This window comes from Schistocerca cancellata, chromosome 3 (genome assembly GCF_023864275.1).
Source record: "Schistocerca cancellata isolate TAMUIC-IGC-003103 chromosome 3, iqSchCanc2.1, whole genome shotgun sequence".
NCBI classification, from domain to species: Eukaryota; Metazoa; Arthropoda; class Insecta; order Orthoptera; family Acrididae; genus Schistocerca; species Schistocerca cancellata.
The window spans coordinates 771,463,137-771,486,328 of record NC_064628.1 but is presented as its reverse complement, the minus strand read 5'-3'; positions in this window follow the sequence as shown (position 1 = coordinate 771,486,328).

Sequence of the window (23,192 nt, the reverse complement as noted above, 5' to 3'; positions counted from 1 at the left end):
AAGCCCGTGAGTCAATTGTCAATAAAATATTAGTACATTTCTTCCACTCTTTGTACAGGGGCCTGAAAATGGTATCAATGTAATGCCGAAACTGGTAGCAGCACATAGAAGTTCATAAAATAAAATAAACTTCTACAAATCATACGGCTGTTGATTAATTATTGCATCAAGAAGTTCATGCCAGCCGTTGACCCACGATCCATAATGGATCAACGAAGATGCGTAATAAAGGTTCTCCGTAGGGCCGGCTTGGCACAGTTTAACCACCAACTGATCGATGTAGGATACGTCGGGAGGCGGCGGACGCACGTACTCCACGTATCTTCGATGGCGCGTCGACATTCCTGAGAAGCGAGGTGTGCAAGGTTTAATTTCCAGGGACGTCGGCTGCGCCACACTCGTTGGCGGCGAAGGGTAATATAGGCTTCGTGTTCAGAAAAGGCTCTTGGTTGGTTTGGGGAAGGAGACCAGACAGCGTGGTCATCGGTCTCATCGGATTAGGGAAGGATTGGGAAGGAAGTCGGCCGTGCTCTTTCAGAGGAACCATCCCGGCATTTGCCTGGAGTGATTTAGGGAAATCACGGAAAACCTAAATCAGGATGGCCGGACGCGGGATTGAACCGTCGTCCTCCCGAATGCGAGTCCAGTGTCTAACCACTGCGCCACCCCGCTCGGTAAAGGCTCTTGGCCACACCTCCGCATCGCTCACCGTTGCCGCGAGAGAACGGGAGACGGAAACCCTATCGATGCGACTAGACGAGTTACTCCTGAAATGGGTGTATCCCGGTCAATCTCCTCGGACATGTTCCCATGTATCTACTAGCTGGAGATCGCTGATGAGTGTTCCAAATTCGGGGCACGGTGAATGGCGTGGCAGCAGATCTCTAGCTGCTTGCGTGCTATTGTAATCGCCCCCTAATAACAAATCATCGTGCCTGCCATGAAAAAGCGATGCTATTTCTTCTGCAGGGAATAGTGATCGCTCGCCACGGCTATTCGTTCCGGAAGAGGCGTACACATTGATAAACTGGACGCCTAGCACCGTTACGGCCGTTTTCTACCGTCGGGGAGATACTGGACTTCGTCCGCCTCGAGGCCCTCTCTGAGGAGAACTGCGACTCTACTGTTAGTTGGCGAGGCGTGGGACGCATGTGCCTTATAACCATACATACCAAGGAAATCGGCAAAGATGACTTCTTGGAGAAAGACAAGATCAACGTCCACTGCTGTGAGCATGTCTTGGAGCAGCGACAACTTCGTACGTGTCCGAATGGTGTTGATGTTGATGGTGTCAAAGGTCTGTAGGTCGTCTCCTGCAGTGGGAGGGGCCGACGTCAGCGCCGCCGTAAAAGATGCGGCCTGTAATATACAGGCCGCGTCCGCGCCGTCATCTGTTGCAACTCGGGAGGGACCGAGGTGTGGAAGGAGAAATCCCTCTCCTCACCCACGAGAGGGGGCGTAGAATCATCGTCAATGTCGTCCGCCCATGGTCTGCAAGTTAACAGTGGCTGCGGTAGAACACCTCTGAGCTGAGTGACTAAGGGTGAATCCGCAGTTGTTTCTGGTTGTGTATCAATGGTGATCTGTTTGCCCCAGAGAGCGGGAATGGGTTTGTCGAAATCAGACAAAGTGACAGGTGACGGCGATCCCGTGTCATCCATTTTTCTCGCCTCGTTGGCCGTCCAGTCGTCAACTGGAGATGACTTGCACTGGAGGCAATATTCTGAGGGTGTGCGACGTCGCTTTTTATGTTTTCTCGATGACCTCTGTTTGCGGACGTGGGTTTCTGTGTTCGAAAGTGTTTGTGGTTGCCGTATCACATCTTCCTCAGGGAGAAAAGCAGAGGTCGGTACAACCCTAGCGTGAAGTACCATTCTCTCATCCGAATCTTCTTGTTGAGTCGATGGGGGGCTTTCTGCAATCTCTGTGGACTCCGTAATATTGTTGATCAATCCAGGACTGGCGATGGGTGTGCATTCTAACGCTTCCTGTCTTCCTAGTGGTCTTTCGTCTGCCATGACGGCCGATCGTGTCACCGCTGCGTAATTGAGGGGGAGGGCCGTTAGCGTAGGAGGTAGTGCCGTGACATATACTGGAATTTGTATAACCCGACGTTGAACAGAGGCCGAGCGTACATGACCCTACTGGCCGTAACCAGAACAAATACGAGGTTGTCCATCATACATTACGATTGATCGACATCCACCTATGACTAAGGAGGATGGCACGCGTTTCTTTAATTCAATTTTGACTTGTCGAACGCAGTCGAGGACCTGGTATGTCTCGAAGGTGTTCCATTTTTGGGTCACGTGACTAATTACTGTCCCATACGGGCGGAAAGCTGAGGTAACTACGTCTGGTGGCACTTCAAACGGTAGTTCGAAGACTCTTAGTGTGCGTAATCCCAGTCCTGCTTGGTCAGTGGTAACCTCTCCGATGTGACCAACGGAGTGTTTGAACTTGAGAGTGTTCCCATATCTGTTCACAAGAGCGTGACATAACTCGTCATCGACCATCATGACGTAAACGACGCTACTTGTCATAGATAGGAGGGTACCGATAAATTATGCTAAGAAGGGAACCTTCCCATCGCACCCCCCTCAGATTTAGTTATAAGTTGGCATAGTGGATAGGCCTTGAAAAACTGAACACAGATCAATCGAGAAAACAGGAAGAAGTTGTGTGGAACTATGAAAAACATAAGCAAAATATAGAAACAGAGTAGTCCATGTGCATCATAGGCAACATCAAGGAGAGAACAGGCTTAGGAGCGCCGTGGTCCCGTGGTTAGCACGAGCAGCTGCGGAACGAGAGGTCTTAGGTTCAAGTCTTTTTTTTCTTTATTTTCGCAAAGTTATTATCTGTCCGTTTGTTCATTGACGTCTCTGGTCACTGTAAAAAAGTTAGTGTCTGTGTTTTGCGACCGCACCGCAAAACCGTGCGATTAGTAGACGAAAGGACGTGCCTCTCCAATGGGAACCGAAAACATTTGATCGCAAGGTCATAGGTCAACAGATTCCTCAACAAGAGAACATTCTATACGACACTGGTGACGCCATGTACGTCACACGACAGTAATACGTTGTCGACCCACCTAACTTGTACACTTGGCGAATGGGTAAAAAGATTCTTCTACCTTGCCCGATACTACGGCGCAGTTTACCTCGCATCGTACGGACGGACGGACAGATAATAATTGTCTGAAAATAAAAAATTAAACTTTTTCCTCGAAGGAAAACTAGAACCAAGGACCTCTCACTCCGCAGCTGCTCACGCCTACCACGGGACCACGGCGCTCCTGAGCTCGTACTATCCTTGATGTTGCCTTTGATACGCATGGACTACTCAGTTTCTATATTTTGCTTAGTTTTTTCATAGTTCCACACAACTTCTTCCTGTTTTCTCGATTGATCTGTGTTCAGTTTTTCAAGGCCTATCCACTGTGCCAACTTATAACTAAATCTGAGGGGGGTGCGATGGGGAAGTTCCCTTGTAAGGACAAACACACACACCAATGCCCGAGGGAGGACTCGAACCTCCGCTGGGACCAGCCGCACAGTCCATGACTGCAGCGCCCCAGACCGCTCGGCTATTCCCGCGCGGTAGCGTTTTATCAATCCACCGAAGTTGTTGCACAGAAACTACAACGTTTTATCAATCCACCGAAGTTGTTATACAGAAAGTATCATACAGAAAACACAATTTTGGAAGAAGGAAACCAAGTACAGCACTTGTCTGGTAATCTGTCCATCACCCAATCACACAACTGCTTTGCCTGTGATGGCTGCTACGGCTGTATAACTTTTTTAGCCCGTCTCTTGAATGAGGAAGTTTTGGTTACGTCATCGTGACGAAATAGTACTGGCAACGACCTGCCTGAGGGACTGAATTTGCTTAGCGCTGTTTCCTACACGCTACTGCGTAGTTGGGTTACCTGCTAATTAGGTCTGAGAAACGTGCATGTTTCACGCAACCAATGTCCCTCAGTATACGTAATCGCCAGATCGAACCGCACCCCCGAATCATTCACGTTACAACGAGTCATCACTCATTGTTTTTAATGTCTGATCTGACATACACTTTCGTGTACGCCCGGTAGGACTTCTAGAGCGCTTACTACAGATTAAAACGACCAGCGTGTTCGTTTAAGACGGTCTATAATACTTTTTTGGGTGCGCGTATTTGTGGACGAGACAGGAAACAAAGTAAAAAAGGGTAGAAGAAACTCCGAAACGTGGAATTAGACTTCAGAATTTTCACCACGAAGGAGCATAATTCAGGTTATAATTAAGTAAACATACCTCTGCTAATAAGGAGACCCTACCACCAATCAATTCCGCGGATCTTCGGCTTACTAAACGGAGGCCGCACAATAGTAATCCCTGTCAAAAGGGCTACATGTATATCGCTTCCGTTTCCGCAAAAGCCGAAGTCGAAAGTTATGCTGCAATATATGTTACAGACTATTCGGAATCTTTACTACACTCTAAAATACGAGATATGCTTATTAGGACGTCAAATCGATTCACACTTAGAAAAATTTGTTAAGCTCAGGCTAATACAGGAATCCTCGTATTTGCCATCGTTCATCTGCATTTCATTACTACGTCTGTGTTAACATACCCGATTGTTGGAATAGCTCCCCCTACCATTACCATTAGAAAGGCTGTTGCTGCTGATCTAGAGAGGGCTAAGCAAACCTATGATCCCCGACATCCACTGCATGATCATCATGCTGTGGACCGTCGACTGAAGTCGAGAACGAGCTTCATCTTAAGGACTCATCCACTAGAGGGAACACCAGAGTCTAGCCGCATCACTAGGTGGAAGAACAAGCTACCACCTGATATCCCTGTAAAGGAAGAGCAAGCTCCAGGAAACGTCTTGGCCCACCCTACTTGGAGATCGCTCAATCGTCTTAGGGTGGGCGTTCCTCTATGCAAGACCAACATCAGAAAATGCGGCATTCTTCCAGCTGATGGAGATGCACGCTGCGAGTGCGGAACAACACAAGACCCGGCCCACCTGCTAATTTGTCCTCAACTTGAAGAACCCTGCACAGCACTGGACCTGACCGAGGAAACAAACAAGGCCATCGGAGTTGCTACCTTCTGGAAATTCTAATCGGAGACGGAAGTGAATGAACGAATCTGCATTTCATACTAACGGCTGCCAGCAGATCCAGAGGTTGACGATAATAGACTGAAGGATTCTACACAGAGTACGCGAAAGAACTTGCCCCCCTTCTAATAGCCGTGTACCGCAAGTCTCTAGAGGAACGGAAGGTTCCAAATGATTGGAAAAGGGCACAGGTAGTCCCAGTCTTCAAGAAGGGTCGTCGAGCAGATGCGCAAAACTATAGACCCTATATCTCTGACGTCGATCTGTTGTAGAATTTTAGAACATGTTTCTTGCTCGCGTATCATATCATTTCTGGAAACCCAGAATCTACTCTGTAGGAATCAACATGGATTCCGGAAACAGCGATCGTGTGAGACCCAACTTGCTTTATTTGTTCATGAGACCCAGAAAATATTAGATACAGGCTCCCAGGTAGATGCTATTTTTCTTGACTTCCGGAAGGCGTTCGATACAGTTCCGCACTGTCGCCTGATAAACAAAGTAAGAGCCTACGGAATATCAGACCATCTGTGTGGCTGGATTGAAGAGTTTTTAGCAAACAGAACACAGCATGTTGTTCTCAATGGAGAGACGTCTACAGACGTTAAAGTAACCTTTGGCGTGCCACAGGGGAGTGTTATGGGACCATTGCTTTTCACAATATATATAAATGACCTAGTAGATAGTGTCGGAAGTTCCATGCGGCTTTTCACGGATGATGCTGTAGTATACAGAGAAGTTGCAGCATTAGAAAATTGTAGCGAAATGCAGGAAGATCTGCAGCGGATAGGCACATGGTGCAGGGAGTGGCAACTGACCCTTAACATAGACAAATGTAATGTATTGCGAATACATAGAAAGAAGGATCCTTTATTGTATGATTATATGATAGCGGAACAAACACTGGTAGCAGTTACTTCTGTAAAATATCTAGGAGTATGCGTGCGGAACGATTTGAAGTGGAATGATCATATAAAATTAATTGTTGGTAAGGCGGGTACCAGGTTGAGATTCATTGGGAGAGTCCTTAGAAAATGTAGTCCATCAACAAAGGAGGTGGCTTACAAAACACTCGTTCGACCTATACTTGAGTATTGCTCATCAGTGTGGGGTCCGTACCAGATCGGGTTGACGGAGGAGATAGAGAAGATCCAAACAAGAGCGGCGCGTTTTGTCACAGGGTTATTTGGTAACCGTGTTAGCGTTACGGAGATGTTTAACAAACTGAAGTGGCAGACTCTGCAAGAGAGGCGCTCTGCATCGCGGTGTAGCTTGCTTGCCAGGTTTCGAGAGGGCGCGTTTCTGGATGACGTATCGAATATATTGCTTCCCCCTACTTATACCTCCCGAGGAGATCACGAATGTAAAATTAGAGAGATTAGAGCGCGCACGGAGGCTTTCAGAAAGTCGTTCTTCCCGCGAACCATACGCGACTGGAACAGGAGAGGGAGGTAATGACAGTGGCACGTAAAGTGCCCTCCGCCACACACCGTTGGGTGGCTTGCGGAGTATAAATGTAGATGTAGAAATCTGCATTGAACTGGTTACAGAGTTAGGCGCGAATCACGACAGTGGCCGTGGTGTCGCAGCTATATCTTCACATAATACTCTCATACCGTATGAATAACGTAACCCCTATGGTTCATTATCTTTACGTCCATCTTTCTTGTCATTGATTTTTTCATTCCTTGCGGTCTTCGTCCTCTGTAACAAGTTTCTCTTTCCAAAAGTTAATTCAGCTATCAATAAAATAACTCTAAAAGACGGTAGTTACAAAATGGTTGCAATACAGAGTGAAAATTAATAAAACCGACAAACTGCTGGAACGGATTCCTGACTGAAAATGGAGGGAAAAAGGGTCTTACGATCATCTGTCCGGAAATGCATCGTTGCCGCGGTAGATGGCGCTGACGAATAAGTTCCTCTGAAGCCGTTCCGTCTGTTCCTCGCGTGTTGCAGGCTGCGCGGTTGACGCAGCGTACTCTAAGCAGCGGAATGGCTCGGTGTTCGTGTCGGGAACAAACCGAGATGGTGTTTGTGTACAGCCAAGCAGACGAACGCGGTCTAGAGGCAGTGAGGCTGTATCAGTACAAGTACCCTCACAGACACCAGCCACATCACACAACATTTCAAGCCCTTTCGTGGCGACTGTGTGATCATGGGGCCTTTCAGACAGATGAAATTGCTGGGAGGTGACGGACTGTGCCTACACCAGATTTGTAGGACCGAGTTCTACAGAATATTGAGACGAACACTAGAGCGAGCTCCAGGCAAGTGGTATGTTTACATGGTGTAAGCCAAAGTACGATTATGTGTACCCTGCATGGCAATTGTTGTGACTTGGCAAGACAGCCAAGCCACTATGATTGGTAGCCAGGCACGCATTAAGCTCACGCAGGCTGGCGTGAGGTCTGGAACAGTTAAAGGAGTTCAGTCTAGTAAAAATAATACGTAGCTGCTGGAATACTTAACTTTAATCCATAATTGGTGAACATCGGTCTGACGGTACATGCATCACATGATAAATAGCAAATGATAATGGCGCCTTGCTAGGTCGTAGCAAATGACGTAGCTGAAGGCTATGCAAACTATCGTCTCGGCAAATGAGAGCGTAATTTGTCAGTGAACCATCTCTAGCAAAGTCGGCTGTACAACTGGGGCGAGTGCTAGGAAGTCTCTCTAGACCTGCCGTGTGGCGGCGCTCGGTCTCCAATCACTGACAGTGGCGACACGCGGGTCCGACGTATACTAGCGGACTGCGGCCGATTTAAAGGCTACCACCTAGCAAGTGTGGTGTCTGGCGGTGACACCACAGCAATCACTACCACACCTATGACATTCGAAGTGTGCAAGGACTTTCAGTAGCGGTTTTCCCACTCCGGGAAAGATTTTCTCGATGATTATGGAATTTCTTTCATCAGTCCTCTTTACCAACGAAGCAGCCGTCAACAGAACTAACGGCATCAACCCGAAAAATCGTTATGTGTGGGCTGTAGACAGTTCTCGGTGAATGGTTGAGGAGTTTAATCAGCATCAATGTATGGGCAGGGATTCTTGGCGACCACGTACTTGGTTCTTGGTTGGTTTGGGGAAGGAGACCAGACAGCGTGGTTATCGGTCTCATCAGATTAGGGAAGGATTGGGAAGGAAGTCGGCCGTGCCCTTTCAGAGGAACCATCCCTGCATTTGCCTGGAGTGATTTAGGGAAATCACGGAAAACCTAAATCAGGATGGCCGGACGCGGGATTGAACCGTCGACCTCCCGAATGCGAGTCCAGTGTCTAACTACTGCGCCACCCCGCTCGGTTTCCCACGTACTTGGACCGGTTATTATTCCACAATACCTCCACGGACGAACGTAATTTGACTTCGTGCAGAATACCCTGTCTGGACTGCTTGAGAATGTTACTTTGTCAAAACAATGGCTCTGAGCATTATGGGACTTAACATCTGAGGTCATCAGTCCCCTAGAACTTAGAACTACTTAAACCTAACTAACCTAAGGACATCACAAACATCCATGCCTGAGGCAGGATTCTAACCTGCGACCGTAGCGGTCGCGCGGTTCCAGACTGAAGCGCCTAGAACCGCTCGGCCGCTCCGGCCGGCTGTTCCTTCGTCAATACGGCATGTTAAGTGGTTTCAGTATGACGGAACACCACCCCACTTCCTCATTACAGTTCGCCTGCACCTCAACAACACCTTGCGCGAAAGTTGGATACGATGCTGAGGCACTGTATTATGGCCTGTTAGATCACTAGATTTACGCCGCTTGGATTTGTAACTTTGGGTGCATCTGAAAAACGTCGTCTATGCTGAACCAGTCCCTGATGTACCGACCCGTCAACAGCGTGTTCGTGACGCCCGTGACGCTATTCGGAGAGAAAGCCGAAACGTCCGACTTGTGAACGCGTACATTCCATACCGTGGAGGCCACTTTGAACGTCTGCTGTGAAGTTCATGTGATGGAACTCTGTACTGTGTTCCGGGACGATTTGTTGTCGTTGCTCACATGCTACCCATTCCCGGACACACGCTCATAGGACATTTTTCCTCCATTTGCCGTCAGGAATCCGTCCTGCACTTTGTCGGTTTTTATAATGTTCACCGTGTTAAAGTACCGGCGGACAGGAAGAAGACAATCGCAGAAACTTCCAGTAATATACTCTACTGGCCATTAAAATTAATGCACCAAGATGAAATGCAGATGATAAACGAGTATTCATCGGACAAATATATTATACTAGAACTGACATGTGATAACATTTTAACCCAATTCGGGTGCATAGATCCTAAGAAATCAGTACCCAGGACAACCACCTCTGGCCTTAATAACGGCCCTGATACGTCTGGGCATTGAGTCAAACAGAGCTTGGATGGCGTGTACAGGTACAGCTGCCCATGCAGCTTCAACACGATACCACAGTTCATCAAGAGTAGTGACTGGCGTATTGTGACGAGCCAGTTGCTCGGCCAACATTCACCAGACGTTTTCAGTTGATGGGAGATCTGGAGAATGTGCTGGCCAGGGCAGCAGTCGAACATTTTCTGCATCCAGAAAGGCCGGTACAGGACCTGCGACATGCGATCGTGCATTATCCTGCTGAAATGTAGGGTTTCGCAGGGATCGAATGAAGGGTAGAGCCACGGGTCGTAACACATCTGAAATATAAAGTCCACTGTTCAAAGTGCCGTCAATGCGAACAAGACGTGACCGAGGCGTGTAACCAATGGCACCCCATACCATCACGCCGGGTGATACGCCAGTATCGCGATGACGAATACACGCTTCCAATGTGCGTTCACCGCGGTGTCGCCACACACGGATGCGACCATCATTCGTACACCCAGGTTAGTCGCTGAGTACACCAATGCAGGCGCTCCTGTCTGTGATGCAGCGTCAAGGGTAACCGCAGCCATAGTCTCCGAGCAGATAGACCATGCTGCTGCAAACGTCGTCTAACTGTTCGTGCAGATGGTGGTTGTCTTGCAAAAGTCCCCATCTGTTGACTCAAGGATCGACACGTGGCTGCACGATCCGTTACAGCCATGCGGATAAGATACCTGTCATCTTGACTGCAAGTGATTCGAGGCCGTTGGGATCCAGCACGGCGTTCCGTATTACCCTCCTGAACCCACCGATTCGATATTCTGCTAACAGTCATTGGATCTCGACCAACGCGAGCAGCAATGTCATCATAAGATAAACCGCAATCGCGATAGGGTACAATTCGACCTTATTAAAGTCGGAAACGTGATGGTACGCATTTCTCCTCCTTACACGAGGCATCACAACAACGTTTCACCCGGCAACGCCGGTCAACTGCTGTTTGTATATGAGACATCGGTTGGAAACTTTCCTCATGTCTGCAAGTTGTAGGTGTCGCCACCGGCGCCAGCCTTGTGTGAATGCTCTGAAAAGCTAATCATTTGCATATCACAGCATCTTCTTCGTGTCGGTTAAATTTCGCGTCTGTAGCACGTCATCTTCGTGGTGTAGCAATTTTAATGGCCAGTAGTGTATAATCGTAGCTTAAATTCATTTTGCATATTGCATGTGTGATACTGGCAGTTTCGAACCGACTCTCATAAGGACACAAAATTGTTAGTACGCGCTTAGGAGCGCTGTGTTGCTGCACCACAGTATTTCGATAGCGCATATTATAACGCCACCTACATACTGTTATGGTGCGTCAATTTCTTTCATTCGAGATTTGATGCTTTAGTTCAAATCTGAATGTATGTTTTGAATTGACTGTCGATAGTCTCTTAGACTGACCAAGCTATATTGTCGTTAGTAAACATTCTCAGCCCTTCGATCTTTTTCATTTAGAGTATCCGGTACGGAAACACATGAACGTACCATACAAGAAATACGACTAACATGGAATGCATACAGATCGGCTTTACAACTACTTTTGCAGTGGTCACCAGTTAACGTTACTGGGAGTGGAGGCGTCTATCCTGGTAAACAAATTAAGAAGATGAGATGAGGCGAAGTGATAAATGTTTCCAAATAGATGCATCGCATGCATTGCTGGGTCATGCGGAGATAGAGAGGAAAACAAATAAGAGAACGGACTTGCTCGCATCCCATAGCCGTGCAACACATTGATTCGGCGCTATCTCCGCAACTCTTCGCTGTGCTTCTGAGCCGGGAATGTCTGAAGTTTCATAGGTTTGCGAACTTGCTCCGTTCAATATCAGACTGCGACCTGATTTCTTTTCTGCTAAGGCCGAACGGTGGTGCATTTCTCAGCAGTTCAGCCTCACCTGAGAAACGAAGTACCACGGAAGAGTTTGTAAAATGATGCTTGGTAAGCTTTGCTATGTGTTACTAGATAAGCGTTTTGAATTTAGCAAACTACAAATACTACTAACAATAAGCAGATGAAAACTAGTTTGCACACACGAGTATAGAAGCAAGTCATTCGGAAGGTATCCGACGAGCGTTACGCTTGTTTGGGCTAGGTATAAGCGAATAAATATTTAATTATTTGTTCTTACATTACATTATGACTTCCTTACAAGAATATTCTAATGGACTTCACTTCCCTGTATTTTATGGACCATCGCCAATATCCGAGGAGGGATTCAAAAACAAATACGTCTGATTTTGTATTGATAATTATTTATTAATTATAAATCAATTGATTTTGAGATATTGATTACTTAGTGGCGATCCCTGATTGCTGCTTATAGTTTAATATATTTTCCAGAATCCTCTGGTTCTACCGTTGAGCATCAAGGTTATAAGAAATTGTATCCGGTCAAATTTACCTCCAACCAAAAGAGTAAGCGAGGGGCGCGGTGAGGCGCTGGAATCGCATTCGGTAGGGCGTGTGATATATTGATTCAGTACTGTTTACACAAGACTTGTTCATGGTACAGATCTCTGTCACCGTTCTATGTGGAGTTACTTTGAAGGGTATATTCAATTTACTAAAATATGGTTTTTATTTACCTGATTGTCTTGAACCTTGATCCGTTGGCTTTTTATAGAGCTGTGATAATGCTGCTTTTTACAAAGAACATTCACTGATAGTAGGATTCTCAAAATCTGATGAATCACAGCATACGAAATAAAGAAATATCATGCGCCCTTAGATACGCAACCCAACGTACTTCATCCACCGTAGAAGAGGAAGATGGAAGTTGGAGTTGCCTATCTGAAAACCAATGAAATACGCTGGTGTCCAAAGTTAAAGCAACAAACCGATATTTCCCCGTGTAGTGGATAATTCACAGTATAATCATACAAAATGTCAACAGATGTCCGTACAATAGTGTTCTGCACGGAAGATGGCATTCTGGTCAGTGGACAACCACGTCAACGATGACGTCAGGGCACCTATAAAGCGGGGTAGGCAGGCCGCTTTGGCCGAGCGGTTCTAGGCACTTCAGTCCGGAACTGCGCTGGTGCTACGTTCGCAGGTTCGAATCCTGCCTCGGGCATGGATGTGTGTGATGTCCTTAGGTTAGTTACGTTTAAATAGTTCTACGTCTAGGGGACTGATGACCTCAGATGTTAAGTGACATAGTACTTACAAGGGAACCTCCCCATCGCACCCCCCTCAGATGTAGTTATAAGTTTGCACAGTGGATAGGACTTGAAAAACTGAACACAGATCAGTCGAGAAAACAGGAAGAAGTTGTATGGAACTATGAACAAAATTAGTAAAATATACAAACATAGTAGTCTATGCGCAACATAGACGGCATCAAGGAGAATGGGGTACAAGGTGCGCCGTGGTCCCGTGGTTAGCGTGAATAGCTGCGGAACGAGAGGTCCTTGGTTCAGTCTTCCATCGACTGAAAATTGTACTTTCTTTATTTTCGCAAAGTTATGATCTGTCCGTTCGTTCATTGACGTCTCTGTTCACTGTAATAAGTTTAGTGTCTGTGTTTTGCGACCACGCCGCAAAACCGTGCGATTAGTAGACCAAAGGACGTGCCTCTCCAATGGAAACCGAAAACATTTAATCGCAAGGTCATAGGTCAACCGATTCCTCCACAGGAAAACACGTCTGATAAATTCTATACGACACTGGTGACGGCATGTGCGTCACATGACAGGAATATGTTGTCGACCCACCTAACTTGTTCACTAAGCGAATAGGTAAAAAGATTCTTCTACCTTGCCCGATTTAGGTTTTCTTTTGGATGTGATAATCACTCCCAAAAAAGTGATGAAAACATAAGAGTTTGTCACACAAACTGAAAATAAAAAATTAAACTTTTCACTCGAGGGAAGACTTGAACCTAATACCTCTCGTTCCACAGCTGCTCTCGCTAACCACGGGACCACGGCCCTCCTTGACTCCCACTGTCCTTAATGTTGCCTATCTTGCGCATGGACTACTGAGTCTGTATATTTTAGTAATTTTTTTCGTATTTCCACACAACTTCTTCCTGTTTTCTCGATTGATCTGTGTTCAGTTTTTCAAGGCCTATCCACTGTGCCAACTTATAACTAAATCTGAGGGGGATGCGATGGGGAGGTTCCCTAGTAAGAGCCATTTGAACCATTTGTAATGCCGTTGTGTTTACCGAGTAGTCCCACAGCCACAATCACTGTGTACACAGACGGTGCAGTGTGGCACAATGAAGAGTCCTACCTGAGGACCATATGAAGAAACAAGACAGTTGAAAACTGATGTGGCCCGAATATTTAATGTGAATCTTCCTGTTGTTTCTCGGATGTGGCGACAATTTATAGAGACCAAAACAGTGTCACCGACCACGTGTGATGTCAAAAGGGAAGGACCGTTGTTAGTCCGTAAGAGCACGACGGTACCGCCTTAGTACTGCACGGTAACTTCCATCTGATCTCGCAGCAACCACTGGAAGTGTTGTATCGAGACGAACGGTGTACAGAAGGCTTCGGCAGAGTTGCGTTAATTGTCAGAAACCTTCTGTACGTGTACCTCTGATGCGTCTTCACTTGTTACATAGTTTAATTCTTAATTTCTTTGCGTGTTTTTGTTACTTGCATTGTTTAATTCATAAATTTCGGGCGTATTATAGTATTTGAGAGTTGTAGCATCGCGTTTTAGTACCTGAATAGTGTAAATTCGCGTAGTCGTCTGTCTTATGTTTTTGTTTTGAACGGCCAGTGTCGGTTGGTCACAGTCAGTGTGCTCCCTGCCGCCGTTGGATAAGCAGCTGCAGCAGCAAATCGTATACTCCTAGCTCACTCACTTGTTACATAGTTTAATTCTTAATTTCTTTGCGTGTTTTTGTTACTTGCATTGTTTAATTCATAAATTTCGGGCGTATTATAGTATTTGAGAGTTGTAGCATCGCGTTTTAGTACCTGAATAGTGTAAATTCGCGTAGTCGTCTGTCTTAAGTTTTTGTTTTGAACGGCCAGTGTCGGTTGGTCACAGTCAGTGTGCTCCCTGCCGCCGTTGGATAAGCAGCTGCAGCAGCAAATCGTATACTCCTAGCTCACTCACTTGTTACATAGTTTAATTCTTAATTTCTTTGCGTGTTTTTGTTACTTGCATTGTTTAATTCATAAATTTCGGGCGTATTATAGTATTTGAGAGTTGTAGCATCGCGTGTTAGTACCTGAATAGTGTAAATTCGCGTAGTCTCCTTCCGCCGCCGAGCAGTGTGTCAGCAGTGCACAAGTTACTGCATTTACTAGGCAATCTCGTATTTTAATAACCGTTTAAATTTTGTGTCGATTTGTTTGCGCTCTCGGTAGATTAGTTCAGACGTTCTTTGCACAAGTTTTTAGCATGGATAGGGACTGCAACTGCTGTGTTCGGATGCAGGCGGAGTTGGCATCCCTTCGCTCCCAGCTTCAGGCAGTGTTGGCTTCGGTCACACAGCTTGAGGCTGTTGCCAATGGGCATCACTGTGGGGGTCCGGATGGGAGTTTGTCGGGGACGGCCAGCTCGTCCCACGCATCCCCCGATCGGGCTACGACTGTGGTTGCCCGGGATACTGCCCGCATTGAGGCTGATCCCTCACCTGTGGTAGAGTGGGAGGTCGTCTCAAGGTGTGGCAGGGGGCGAAAGACATTCCGGAGGGCTGAACGGAAGGCCTCTCCAGTTTGTCTGACGAACCGGTTTCAGGCTCTGTCTCTGGCTGATACTCAGGCTGATACTGATCTTCGGCCTGACATGGCTGCCTGTCCTGTTCCAGAGGTTGCCCCTCAGTCTGCAAGATCCGGGCGGTCGCAGAGGGTGGGCTTACTGGTAGTTGGGAGCTCCAACGTCAGGCGCGTAATGGGGCCCCTTAGGGATATGGCAGCAAGGGAGGGGAAGAAGACCAAAGTGCACTCCGTGTGCATACCGGGGGGAGTCATTCCAGATGTGGAAAGGGTCCTTCCGGATGCCATGAAGGGTACAGGGTGCACCCATCTGCAGGTGGTCGCTCATGTCGGCACCAATGATGTGTGTCGCTATGGATCGGAGGAAATCCTCTCTGGCTTCCGGCGGCTATCTGATTTGGTGAAGACTGCCAGTCTCGCTAGCGGGATGAAAGCAGAGCTCACCATCTGCAGCATCGTCGACAGGACTGACTGCGGACCTTTGGTACAGAGCCGAGTGGAGGGTCTGAATCAGAGGCTGAGACGGTTCTGCGACCTTGTGGGCTGCAGATTCCTCGACTTGCGCCATAGGGTGGTGGGGTTTCGGGTTCCGCTGGATAGGTCAGGAGTCCACTACACGCAACAAGCGGCTACACGGGTAGCAGGGGTTGTGTGGCGTGGGCTGGGCGGTTTTTTAGGTTAGATGGCCTCGGGCAAGTACAGAAAGGGCAACAGCCTCAACGGGTGCGGGGCAAAGTCAGAACATGCGGGGACCAAGCAGCAATCGGTATTGTAGTTGTAAACTGTCGAAGCTGCGTTGGTAAAGTACCGGAACTTCAAGCGCTGATAGAAAGCACTGAAGCCGAAATCGTTATAGGTACAGAAAGCTGGCTGAAGCCAGAGATAAATTCTGCCGAAATTTTTACAAAGGTACAGACGGTGTTTAGAAAGGATAGATTGCATGCAACCGGTGGTGGAGTGTTCGTCGCTGTTAGTAGTAGTTTATCCTGTAGTGAAGTAGAAGTGGATAGTTCCTGTGAATTATTATGGGTGGAGGTTACACTCAACAACCGAGCTAGGTTAATAATTGGCTCCTTTTACCGACCCCCCGACTCAGCAGCATTAGTGGCAGAACAACTGAGAGAAAATTTGGAATACATTTCACATAAATTTTCTCAGCATGTTATAGTCTTAGGTGGAGATTTCAATTTACCAGATATAGACTGGGACACTCAGATGTTTAGGACGGGTGGTAGGGACAGAGCATCGAGTGACATTATACTGAGTGCACTATCCGAAAATTACCTCGAGCAATTAAACAGAGAACCGACTCGTGGAGATAACATCTTGGACCTACTGGTAACAAACAGACCCGAACTTTTCGACTCTGTAAGTGCAGAACAGAGAATCAGTGATCATACGGCCGTTGCAGCATCCCTGAATTTGGAAGTTAATAGGAATGTAAAAAAAGGGCGGAAGGTTTATCTGTTTAGCAAGAGTAATAGAAGGCAGATTTCAGACTACCTAACAGATCAAAACGAAAATTTCTGTTCCGACACTGACAATGTTGAGTGTTTATGGAAGAAGTTCAAGGCAATCGTAAAATGCGTTTTAGACAGGTACGTGCCGAGTAAAACTGTGAGGGACGGGAAAAACCCACCGTGGTACAACAACAAAGTTAGGAAACTACTGCGAAAGCAAAGAGAGCTTCACTGCAAGTTTAAACGCAGCCAAAACCTCTCAGACAAACAGAAGCTAAACGATGTCAAAGTTAGCGTAAGGAGGGCTATGCGTGAAGCGTTCGGTGAATTCGAAAGTAAAATTCTATGTACCGACTTGACAGAAAATCCTAGGAAGTTCTGGTCTTACGTTAAATCAGTAAGTGGCTCGAAACAGCATATCCAGACACTCCGGGATGATGATGGCATTGAAACAGAGGATGACACGCGTAAAGCTGAAATACTAAACACCTTTTTCCAAAGCTGTTTCACAGAGGAAGACCGCACTGCAGTTCCTTCTCTAAATCCTCGCACAAACGAAAAAATGGCTGACATCGAAATAAGTGTCCAAGGAATAGAAAAGCAACTGGAATCACTCAACAGAGGAAAGTCCACTGGACCTGACGGGATACCAATTCGATTCTACACAGAGTACGCGAAAGAACTTGCCCCCCTTCTAACAGCCGTGTACCGCAAGTCTCTAGAGGAACGGAAGGTTCCAAATGATTGGAAAAGAGCACAGGTAGTCCCAGTCTTCAAGAAGGGTCGTCGAGCAGATGCGCAAAACTATAGACCTATATCTCTGACGTCGATCTGTTGTAGAATTTTAGAACATGTTTTTTGCTCGAGTATCATGTCGTTTTTGGAAACCCAGAATCTACTCTGTAGGAATCAACATGGATTCCGGAAACAGCGTTCGTGTGAGACCCAACTCGCTTTATTTGTTCATGAGACCCAGAAAATATTAGATACAGGCTCCCAGGTAGATGCTATTTTTCTTGACTTCCGGAAGGCGTTCGATACAGTTCCGCACTGTCGCCTGATAAACAAAGTAAGAGCCTACGGAATATCAGACCAGCTGTGTGGCTGGATTGAAGAGTTTTTAGCAAACAGAACGCAGCATGTTGTTATCAACGGAGAGACGTCTACAGACGTTAAAGTAACCTCTGGTGTGCCACAGGGGAGTGTTATGGGACCATTGCTTTTCACAATATATATAAATGACCTAGTAGATAGTGTCGGAAGTTCCATGCGGCTTTTCGCGGATGATGCTGTAGTATACAGAGAAGTTGCAGCATTAGAAAATTGTAGCGAAATGCAGGAAGATCTGCAGCGGATAGGCACTTGGTGCAGGGAGTGGCAACTGACCCTTAACATAGACAAATGTAATGTATTGCGAATACGTAGAAAGAAGGATCCTTTATTGTATGATTATATGATAGCGGAACAAACACTGGTAGCAGTTACTTCTGTAAAATATCTGGGAGTATGCGTGCGGAACGATTTGAAGTGGAATGATCATATAAAATTAATTGTTGGTAAGGCGGGTACCAGGTTGAGATTCATTGGGAGAATCCTTAGAAAATGTAGTCCATCAACAAAGGAGGTGGCTTACAAAACACTCGTTCGACCTATACTTGAGTATTGCTCATCAGTGTGGGATCCGTACCAGATCGGGTTGACGGAGGAGATAGAGAAGATTCAAAGAAGAGCGGCGCGTTTCGTCACAGGGTTATTTGGTAACCGTGATAGCGTTACGGAGATGTTTAACAAACTCAAGTGGCGGACTCTGCAAGAGAGGCGCTCTGCTTCGCGGTGTAGCTTGCTCGCCAGGTTTCGAGAGGGTGCGTTTCTGGATGAGGTATCGAATATATTGCTTCCCCCTACTTATACCTCCCGAGGAGATCACGAATGTAAAATTAGAGAGATTAGAGCGCGCACAGAGGCTTTCAGACAGTCGTTCTTCCCGCGAACCATACGCGACTGGAACAGGAAAGGGAGGTAATGACAGTGGCACGTAAAGTGCCCTCCGCCACACACCGTTGGGTGGCTTGCGGAGTATAAATGTAGATGTAGATGTAGAAGGGAAAGTCTAGAGTGGAGCGGCATGCCACCTGGACGGGCGAACAGTGGGGTAATGTTCTTTTCTCAGATGAGTCCCGATTTGATTGGGAGAGTTATTCTCGACGTATTCAAATATGGAGTGAACGTAGAACACGATTTCGTAATCCAAATATCGTGGAAAGAGACCGATATCGACGAGGATGGTTGGTTTGTTGATTCGGGGGAGGGGCCAAACAGTGAGGTCATCGGGCACAGCAGATTAGGAAAGGATGAGGAAGGAAGACGGCCTAGTCGTTTCGAAGGAACCATCCCGGCATTTGCCTGATGTGATTTACGAAAAGCACCGAAACCTAAATCAAGAGGGCCGGACCTGGGGTTGACCTGTCGTCCTCCCAAATGCGAGTCCAGTATCGAGGAGAATCCCTTACGGTGTAGGCAGGGATTATGTTGACCATTGGAACACCGCTTCACGAAACTGTACGTGTGAGTCGGCGTGGTTTAACTGCTGTCAGGTATCGCGACGAGATCTTGGGACCTCATGCGCGGTTGCTGCGAGGTGGTGTGGGCACAGACTCTGTACTGATGGACGATAATGCTCGACCTCACAGAGCATGAGTGTCGACGTTTTCTTGTAAAAGAAAGGTACTGCACACATGGCGTAGCCTGATCGCTCTCCCGATTTGAATCTCATAGAGCATGTCTAGGATGCACTAGGGAGTCAGGTTGCATCACCTCAGCACCCACCAGCAACTCTCCAAGGCTTGCGAGCAGCTCTGCAGGAAGTGTGGGCGTTATTGCCTCAACATGAGAGTGAAGATATCACTCACAGCACGCCCCGTCATTGTCAGGCATGTACTGAAGCCAGACATCATAACACCCCATGCTGAGCTCATTAACCATTTCCTAGAATGTGTGTGCAAATCCGTTAAGTTGGAAAAAATGAAAAACGTTTTTCATTACCGTTATGCTTGTTCCAGTTGTTTACGTTCTGTGTTCTTTACACTGTTTTTACTTTACTATCACCTATTTACACAGTTTTGTGATACAATAAATGCAACCTTGCAAAATTTCCGTTTGTTCCTTTAATTTTGGACACCAGTGTACTTTGTGGACAAGTTTTATCTTGCCCACCCTGTGCAAACTGATTTAACAGTAGTAATAATAGAGAAGTTAGGATCAAATTAGCTACAGATGATAATTTTGTAGCGTGTTCAAAACTCTATTAACCTATGTCAAATACTGAGGGATTATGTGGACAAACTAAGGTTAAATTGCAGGTCATCGCTAAGATTTACACAGCTTGGAATACGTGGCGTTCCAACATCCAAAAATGCTAACACTCGTCGAAGCGACCAAATGTTATTATAATGGGAACCATGTCGGTATGTCGAACATTTTCAATAACAATAACACAATCAACAAACTTGTAACGTTGATTAGAGTTTTCATCTCTCTATGTTATTATCAGAAACGTAATCTATTATTCAAGCTCCTTCACTGTGATCTACGACTAATAAAGTTTATCAAGTTGCATAGGTAAAGCCAGATGTGTAACCAATTATACTGAACGAAACATTTCAGTTTAATTAATTACTTGGTGCCTGTTTACAGCAGTTGATTAAAATGCCGACCGTTGCACTTTTGAAAAAGTCGGTAGCGCCATTTTTAGAGCTGTCACACATGTGTTACAATTTTGATTACAAAAAAGTTGTTGAACAGTGGTTAATTAATTTGTGTATAGTGTTTTTTCGTATTACAACAGGTAAAATAGTTTTGAGGATAGAATAAATTTTGACGCATCACGCATCATGTTATTACCATAGAACCGTAATGAGATACTGAGGAACACACATTCCTGATATTAATATACTCAGCGAACATTCCACCAATATTTGTCCAACTTTGTTATATTTCGCTTTGACAACATATATACGTTAAATCAACTTAGCTGTGTTATCTACCGATCAGGTGTGCGTCAGCACCGGAATCTAAGGGATTAAGTCTGTTTCGCCCGTTTATTATTGACGTCCATTACACAGTGCAGTCTTCACAACTGTGCACGTCTCGATCTAACAACGCTACACCAACACCTGCACAAAAGTACTATTCGTTGAAATAGCGTCGAATCTCACACGAATTACTGTTTCCGAAATGCATTTTGTCAGCCGCGGAGGTAATACTTCAGACTTCTAGGACTGCTTTTAGTCCATGTAAGGCACTCTATGATGCATCGGTGTAAACTCTTCTGGAATCGTGGACATCGACACCTGCAAGGTACTGTAATGTCAACTAACAGAACAGAATGAACATACTATGGGAAAAGCTTAATTGCACTGTATTCACCAAATGATCTTGTCGTCAACATAATAGTGTGGCAGACAGAGAACCCTCTATCACGAAAGGAGTCGCTGTTATGAGGTAGATTTCTTGCACGCAGCAAGTCACAGGACCGAATAAGGATAAGCAATATCTATGACAAAATAACGGTAATACAGAATAGAAGCAATTTACAACAATTTATTTGTAGAAACATTACAGAAACTTAACTTTAGTAACAAGAAGGTGCTTAGTGATACTCCAGGGTTCACTTGCACTGGTCTAGAACTTAATTGTGTAAATTATAAGTGTGATCACTTCTTCAGTGTCCTGTTCGAATCTTGTTGCTGGCGACCGTGGCTAATGCTATCTGGAGGCACCGTTAATATTGTGATACTGTCTGAGAGTAGTCGTGTGTTAGTTAATATTTGTGTTTGGCGGAAGGAGCTGAACTTAAGAAATATTTGAATGACATCCAGTGGGAGCATAACATGGGTCTTACCTTGTTGCGTCCTCGTTTCGTTGCTATCCACAACCTACTTGCACCTGAGTACCAGCCAGCTTGATACTCTTTTATGTATGACCATGTTCCGTATCTTCTATATCTAACTTGTTTGATATGAGGGTTGCTGCAAACCTCTAGTTTCGTGTCGTGCGTTTTGCTGGTTTCACATTACTGACCTTATCACAGATGTGAAGGTGTGTTTACAAAAAACTAAAGTGAATCTCCAATGTTTTTCGGTATTCATGAGAAATATAAACTACAGACGGAAATCCATGTCTGAAACCATCATCTACCAAGGCTACAGAGTATCGTATCGATAGCGAACGAGTCTTGTGTACGCAGTATCTAGCTCCACCTTCTCCACTGGTAATCGTAGCAGTCAGCTGTGGTTACTGGATAACAAACAACATTGAGAGTCGTTCCGTCATGGAATCACGTTTGCTGCTAAAGGGGTGGCCTAGTGACAGTCGCCAGTGACTATAACTTAGACTGTCTCTAACCTCGTTGGATAATTATTCCAGACACTGGTTCCTGTTCTCGATTTGTTCGTCAAAAAACCTACAACCCCTCAAAGTTTGTCGCTACATTCCTGGGACACTCTGTGTAGCTAACTTGCTACAGCTGTAAATATTTGAACAAAACAATTTTTATGGCCAGTACCTGCAGGCATTCTGCTTTATTCTTCATTGGTTTCGGTTATTTTAACCATCGTCACTGAAACCAAAGCTATACATCACATAGCTCAAAAGTACATATTCGTTATACGTGACTCATCAGCATGTCAGATACAACGATATCCCGCAAGTGCAGTAGAACAGCGTTTATTTTGTGTGTTGTTTAGACCCGCGCGGGATTAGCCGAGCGGTCTAGGGCGCTGCAGTCATGGACTGTGTGGTTGGTCCCGGTGGAGGTTCGAGTCCTCCCTCGGGCATAGGTGTGTGTGTTTGCCCTTCGGATAATTTAGGTTAAGTATTGTGTAAGCTTAGGGACTGATGACCTTAGCAGTTAAGTCCCATAAGATTTTACACACATTTGAACATTTTTTTTGTTGTTTAGCCATTTATGAATAGTATGCATTTTTGAATCATTTGATGTATTGCTTTTGTTGCAGTGATGATGGTTACAATAACCGAAACCGTAAAGAATAATACTGAATGGGTACAGCTGGTTATTATAAAGTGCTTTTCTCCGAAAGGAAACTCTAAGTTACCCTATAGTCTGTAACAAGCCATTGGAGACCATGGCTCCCTTATACCAAAATACTCAGAAAATATTTCTGGGCAGCAATCTGAAAAATGGGCAGTGCAGTTCGGATTTCCCCGGTAGACACTTGAAAAACTGATATATGTAAGTATCGACAAGTAACAGTAGAGCTCATGAACCAGCTATTGATCCCTTCAGGGCGGCCCAGATCTTTAGAATTTCTGTTTTGTGCTTCAGAAGACAGCTACCATTCGGTTACTGAGTCGTAAATGCTTAGAAATGAACAAAAGAAAAAGAATTGAGCAGTTAAGAGAGATTATAACTTGCAAGGATGTAAATTTTACTCGGTCTTCAGCAGCTTATTAGGGACAAGAAACAAGTGAGGGGGAGGTGGTAAACAAAAAGTGGGGAAGACAAATCGTCTTAATGGACTCCTTTTATC